Below are 7187 nucleotides of genomic sequence, written 5' to 3' on the forward strand. Positions count from 1 at the left end.
TCAAGGGCAGTCTTATGTAGAGCAGACTGTAGTAACTGAAATGTGACTTAACTAATGTAGAGGGCTGAGACTAGGGTACAAATAACCACTGCCAAATCAGACTAAAAAACTGCAGCTAGTGCATTAAACCTAATTACAGATTAATTTCCTGCAAGTGCTACACCTGAAGAGGTCAAAATAAGAGCAAGGTGGTTGTGAAATGCTGCCTATACTTATTTGCTTTTGGATTATTCAGTGAAAAGGAAAAACGTATTCAGAAAGTATCAGTGAAGCAAGAAATACTCCCCTAAGAAATGTAAATTAAATATTCTGCTACGTGCGTTATATCTTTTTATGCAAATATGACTGGACAGCGGTGGTGCTGCGGGTTAAACCGCTGAGCTGTCGATCGGAAGGTCGGCGGTTCGAAACCGTGCGGCAGGGTGAGCTCCCGTTGCTAGTCCCAGCTCCTGCTCACCTAGCAGTTCGAAAACATGCAAATGTGAGTAGATCAATAGGTACCGCTTCGGCGGGAAGGTAACGGTGTTCCGTGTCGTCATGCTGGCCACATGACCCGGAAGTGTCTACAGACAACGCCGGCTCTAAGGCTTAGAAACGGAGATGAGCACCGCCCCCTAGAGTCGGACACGACTGGACTTTACGTCAAGGGAAACCTTTACCTTTACCTTATGACTGGACAGCAATGAATGCTTGATTTGTTTCTACCTCAAAGAAGCAGCTTGTTCTAGGGAAAATATCACAAAACAAATCTGCTTTAAATCTCCATTTATTGCCATGATGTAGATGAACTGTGGGCAAATTAGTTTGACTTTGGCTCATACAAAAAGTGAATCTATGACTACAATATTGAAACAGATCAGTTAAAAAAAATGACAGTAACACACAACATGCCTCATTAGGGAGAAAATTCAGCCATATCTTAATGGCTGAAGTAGTAGTAAGTTCAGGGTTCCTTCCTGACCCCAAACCCCATCTCTCTGGTCTTCCTGGTGGATTCTTTCTCCTTTGCTATGCTTGTATTCATGCATAATATATCCAACTGGTACATATACACAGATACATCAATCTTCCTAGCATCTTCTTTCCCTTTAATTGTCACCAAGGGCCTTGCTTTTCCTTGCTCTCTCTCACCTTGCAATGCCCCAGAACACTTCTGCCCAAAATGTATGTGTTCTGGAATCATGCCTAAGAGATTCCAGTCCTGACACAGATCATCCAATACCCTCTCTTCTGTTGGTGGATCATCCCTACAATCACTCCTTCCCTATCCTGAGTCTGGCCTTCCCTCAAGCTATTTCCAATTTTTCATTCATTCTTCCGTTCACATAAGATGGGTACCCAAAACCGTCACACTATGCACAGGCTAGCCAACATTCACTTTATCACATTCACTCTCAAATGAGTACATGCAGAACACAGCTAAACAGCCCATGCAAAGTGAACAAAATGACCAGTTGCGTTGTATTTCTCATTTTAAACAATTTTAAGGTTCGTACTGCTCCAAGCCGGTTGCTGGATGATTAGGAAATTGCTTAGATGGTTTGTTTCACACTTAAGTTTTGCTTAGTATAATGTGTGAATCCAGTCATTATCATCTGTAAACTAATTCAATCACCTTCTTTATGAACAAAGCTAACGTTTGGCCAATAAACCATGGCTAAAGAAACCATGACAAAGAACATATGAACCTTCTCACTGTGATGGAAACAAATTAGGTGGCCCTCGACTTGGCCTTTTTATCAACACTCTGGGTGTATCCCGAGTAACACTTGGATGGTAACATTTGGATGTAATGTGAGTAATTTTCTCCTGGAATATATCCCTTCCTCCACCCTTATTAATTGCAAAATATTTTGGCCTGCGAGACACTTTTGATATTAGGTCACCCTGCTGGTAATCTTTGGAGACAGTTAATAGAAATTGCTACTTGCCCGCAGTCACAGAAGCAAGGGATTTCTACCTCATCATATTCCAACTCCCTCCAGCCAGCACTTATTTATCATTAAACTGTTAAAAGTCCAATATTTGCAGCACAACCCTGGACACATATCTATTTAGAGCAAGTATTCTGAGGGATGGTGTGCAAATTTGGAGTCACACATTTGGGTAGGCCTGCACAAGCAAAGCAAGGCCTTTCAGAGTTTGTTCCTGCCCTGCCTGAAGAAGCCAGCAGCAAAGTCAGGATGTCTGACAGTTGCTGCCACAATGAGCCAACATGGGTCCAAAATAAATGAGAGTGTCTGCCTAAAAAATAAATCCCAGACTTTTTGAAGATCATTCTGTGACAGCAGCCATTTGAAGTTCCATGTAACATAGTTACATTCGTCAGAGAATCAGGATTAATTCCAGCTTCTTGCTCCATGCAGTGAATGGCACCTCTGCATAAGTGGTGCAATTTCTGGTAATTTAAACTATGATTCCACTGTGATCCATGGACTTTACTTCCAAGAATAGGATTACAGGACTGCCACTCAAATCCTCTTTGCAGTTGTTGAGAACTGAATTCAGCAGGAGCCCTTGTTAGAGAATGTGCTCCCGAACACAAGCAGAGTGATAAAAGAATACCGAACAATTAAGTTCCAAAACACCCCTTTAAAAATGCTCACTGTACAGTATAGATGTCTTGTGTTGTGGCCAAAACCTGGCTCACCTAAAGCAACCAAATCACTTTGAAGATGCAATGTAAATTTATTAAGCATGCAAATAACGACAGTGTACAGCGGGCTTCCAGCAAAGCACTGGCAGCTTGCTGACCAGCCTTGAGTGAAAGCAGAACCATAACTTATGTACCTTGGCCTACTACATTTCAAAGACAAGACAAAGAAAAAGGCAGACACAGTGTAAATTACAGCATGGTGTTAGAATGTTTTGGATAAATGCATCTGGGTGACCTTCTCATTATTTATCCCTTCCTATTAGGTCAGCATGCTAGCTATACTATCTCTGAGAGTTGGTCAGTGAATAGAAAAGAATTTGGTTCACAGGGCCACTGGCTCCTGACTGATCCTTCCTCTTTGCCGTTTAGGGTCAATTCAGCTTGCTGAGAATGTTTTATTACAAAGGCACTTTAAGCAGTTCACAGGTATACAGATCACAGGTAAGCAGTTTTGGGGGGGGGCTGATCTCACAGATCTGGTGGCAAATGCAGCTCATAAGTATATGGGGGTACCTTTTACCAGCACACTTGGATGCAGAGTATGGGTTTAGCCCATTTATCAATGAATGCCAAACATCCACTGAAGTAAAAAGTAGATTATGAAGCACATGAGTACAGAAAAGCCTCTTTTCTATGTAAACTACATCTTGAAGCAGAAGGAATGAGAAACACGAAGCTCCCTTTTGTCTCTTAAACACAAGATCTCAGTTAACTAAAAAGAAGCCAGGTGAGAAACAGACACACGGATAGGTGTGAAGACCCTTCTCCTTATCCATCTCTCCTAATTTGCCCTAGTGATCAAAACAGTCTCATAGGTGCAAGATGATGATGCACTTTCCTATAACGATCCACTACAGAAATTCGGGATAGCTTTTCAAAGTACTTTGCATAGCCACCTGAGAAACTGATCTTCAAGGATTTCCCTTTTAAAAGGGAGAGGCCTTTCACTGCACACAAAGGGGCCACTGTCCAGTCGGTGGCATGTAGCTCACCAAATATCAAATTACTATTTATAAAGTTTAAGTGCTTAAAATAGAACACCTCTAGCAATTCTTTAAGTGTTCAGAAAGTCCTTTTAGCACAGGAGTCTTTTAAATATTTTGATCTTTGGGGCTTTGATTTTTCTGTAGCTACGTCAAACTACAGAATGAAAAGAATCACTAGTGAAAATTTATCCCTTTGTGCAAATAGCCACAGAACTCTGTAGCGCCTTTTGAAACTCTCCTGGTTAATTAAACATTAAAAACCCTGCCAAGAATATGATTTACAGGGTATCAATAGAAAATATGGTTTTATATAATTAACAGCTTAAACAGATCTCCACATTTCTCAAAGAATACTTGTACTTCAAACTATCCCGATTGGAAATACATCTGAAAAAAAAAAATCTTTATCTCTATCTCCAAGATATAATCTCTCCCTTTTGGGGGAGATGGGCGGTAGCAAAATTTGAATAATAAATATAAAATAACCCAAAAGAATTCAAAACACTTTGTTACCTGGAGAAAATTTAAATAGTACCCCCATGAAGGTGGAACTATAAAACTAAATAACTTGCTGTCCCACAGTCTTTCACCAGTCTAAATAAGTTTCTCCAATTTTACATAATAACTCCACTCTTTAAGCTTCTGTTGAAAGGTTGTCTATGTATTAATCCTATTGTTAAAGATACGGTGAAGAAAAATGCCTCTATTTGTCAATAAAAAACGGTTTTACTTTTTTGGCATTTTAATGGAGATTAATTTAAGGAGCAATGAGTTTCCACATTAACACTAGAATTTGGGTTTCCCCAGGCATTGTTCTAAACTACTACATACTAGCTCTCTTTAATATGCACTACACGATTCTTTGTTTTCTGAGATTATTCCAACCAATCTTGAGGGCCAGGAAAATTTTGAAATGATTGGGCACCAAATTCTATCATATTATCTGCCACGTTCAGCACTTCAGGGAACCTGAGTTCTGAGTCTAGTAGCTTTATTCAGTAGCTATTATCTAATAGCTATTAAGAACCCAATGACTGGAAATAGGCCAAGAGTAATAAAAGCCATTTTCTGTTAGATATTTAGCACAACGTTTCTCAAAGCACAACTGAGTCAGTGCAGTATACTGGCTGAGGTACTGGACAAGCAGGTTCACATCCACCATCAACCTTGGAAACTCACTGGGTGAGTTTTGCCTCACTGCTCTCATAGCTCAACCTGTCTCACAGGGTAGCGATTGTGGATAAATTGAACAGAGATCTCCATATAAGTTGCGTTGAGCTCTTAAATGGGATGTGAGTCACATACATAAATATAATAAGTACAGTATACACATCAATATAAGCTTGAACAAAGGACTAAATAAAACAGTGCTAAATAATAGTTATATAGTAAAATTAGTACATATAAAATTAAATATAAAGAAGAATAAACTAATAACAGATAGAACAACCAGCCTTAGAACTGGCAATGCGTATCAAAATGGCGGGTAGCTTTTGCCTTTTAAGATCAACCATCAACAATAAAGGAACAAGCAATCAAGAAATACACCGCAGACTAGCACTTGGTAGAGCAGCCGTGAAGTCCTTGGAAAAGATATTCAAATGCCATGATGTGTCTATACCTACAAAGACCAGAATTTTGCAAGCCATGGTATTCCTTGTGACACTCTATGGAAGCAAAAGGTGGACTTTGAAGAAGCAGGATAGGAAGGGTAGTGACCCTTTTGAACTCTGGTGTTGGAGAACACTCCTGAGAATACTGTGGACAGCCAAGAAAACAAACGAATGAACAAATTAACCCAGAGTTCTCACTTGAGGTACAAATGACCAGGCTCAAATGATCCTACTTTGGATATATTATACGAAGGCCTAGCTCTCTGGAAAATACACTAATGCTGAGAAAGGTGGAAGAAAAGAGAAGAGGAAGACCAGCAGAAAGGTGGATGGACAGACTGTTACAGTGGTGATGAATGTTGGGAGACCTGAAAGAAGAGGTTAGGGGTAGATTGTCATGGGAAAAAATCTACCTATGTGGTCGGTAGGAATAAAAAACAACTTGATGGCACATAGTCAGTCAGTCAAGTAACATAGTAGCTAAGCAACTCTGGAAAGTTGATCAACAGCTATGAATAATGCCTAAGTAAATATGACAAGTGAAATAGATTAAACATTTAGGATTGAATGCAATTGTTTTGTCATGAGCACTGATGGTGAGCAGGAGGGGGCCCCTATCCAGGGGGGAAAACGCATGTGTAGCAGAGAGACTTTGAGCTGTCATTCAAAGAGACACAGAACAGACCCGCCTTGATTTTTGGGGTTTATCCGTATGGGTTTTCTCACGCTTCTTCAGTTTGGTAGAATTTTCTGTCTACTGTAGCAGTAATAAAACACTAGAGACTTAATTCGTCTCCGTAGGGTTCCTGCTTGTCAGGACATGTTTCTTGCCAACAGGTGATACTGCTTTTACAAGAGATTGCTGAACCTTGCCTGTCTGGAAAAAACGAATTTGTTTACTTGTATTATGCAATGTACTACTTGTATTTTTTTTTTCCTATTTTGCTTGAAACCTTGGTCACCAGTGGCACCCATCTTAAAGAATGTAGGGCTAATTTTTAGCCCCTCCCCCCGTTTTGAAGTCACACAAAGCCACACCTTTTGCACGCCGATTCTAACGGGACATGGAAGCAGAATATGAAGGGCAGCCTTTAAGGTACATGGCTCTATAGACTGGATTAACACTTTATACTAAGCCAAAAATAAGCCAGGTTATGGCTTAATGCAGTGTTTCTCAACCTCAGCCGGTTTAAGATGAGTGGACTTCACCTCCGGCTGGCTGGGGAATTCTGGGAGGTGAAGTCCACCCATCTTAAAGCCACTGAGGTTGAGAAACACTGGCTTACTGGGACCCAGCCTTTTCTGCTTAACGGTTTCCTCTCCCGAGGGGTCTCCCCATTCAGCTCCGTCGCACCTAAGCTGCCCTGGGGTTGGCGTGTCCTCTGAGGGTCAAATTTTGATTTACTTTTTTAAACGAAGGGGGCTTCCCTGCTTAAAACTGGCGCCTTTCTCCTCTCCTTCCGCAGGTGCGACGTAGCGCCATGGCAAAACCCGACGGGAGAAGGCGCGAAGCAACAAAGCGACCCGTGCACACGTGCAGACGGACCCGAGTCCCTCCGCCTTGGAGCGACCGTCCCTCGCCCACCTCGAGGTCGAGAATCGAAAACAGGAACCCGTTCGTTTGCTGCGCGTGCGCACTCCTGCCCGCAGGCCTCACCGAGCATCACCTCACGCCCGTCCCGCCTCCCCCACCGCTCGCCCACCGAACCACCCTATCCCGTCCAACGAGAGGGAGCGACGAGGAGCCCCTCCGTGACGTCAATCTCTCAACTCCGCCCCTCTTTAGTTCCTAGAGCGGGGAGATTACGAACCCAAACAGACGCGCGAACGCGTCCCGCGCTGCTGGCGCGACGTCACTCCCCCGGCCTGGCCGTCCTCCCTGCGCGGCGGCGATGGGAGCCAATCGACGAAGAGAGCGAGAGTCCTGCTCAC

Source organism: Candoia aspera, chromosome 7 (assembly GCF_035149785.1).
Source record: "Candoia aspera isolate rCanAsp1 chromosome 7, rCanAsp1.hap2, whole genome shotgun sequence".
NCBI lineage: Eukaryota > Metazoa > Chordata > Lepidosauria > Squamata > Boidae > Candoia > Candoia aspera.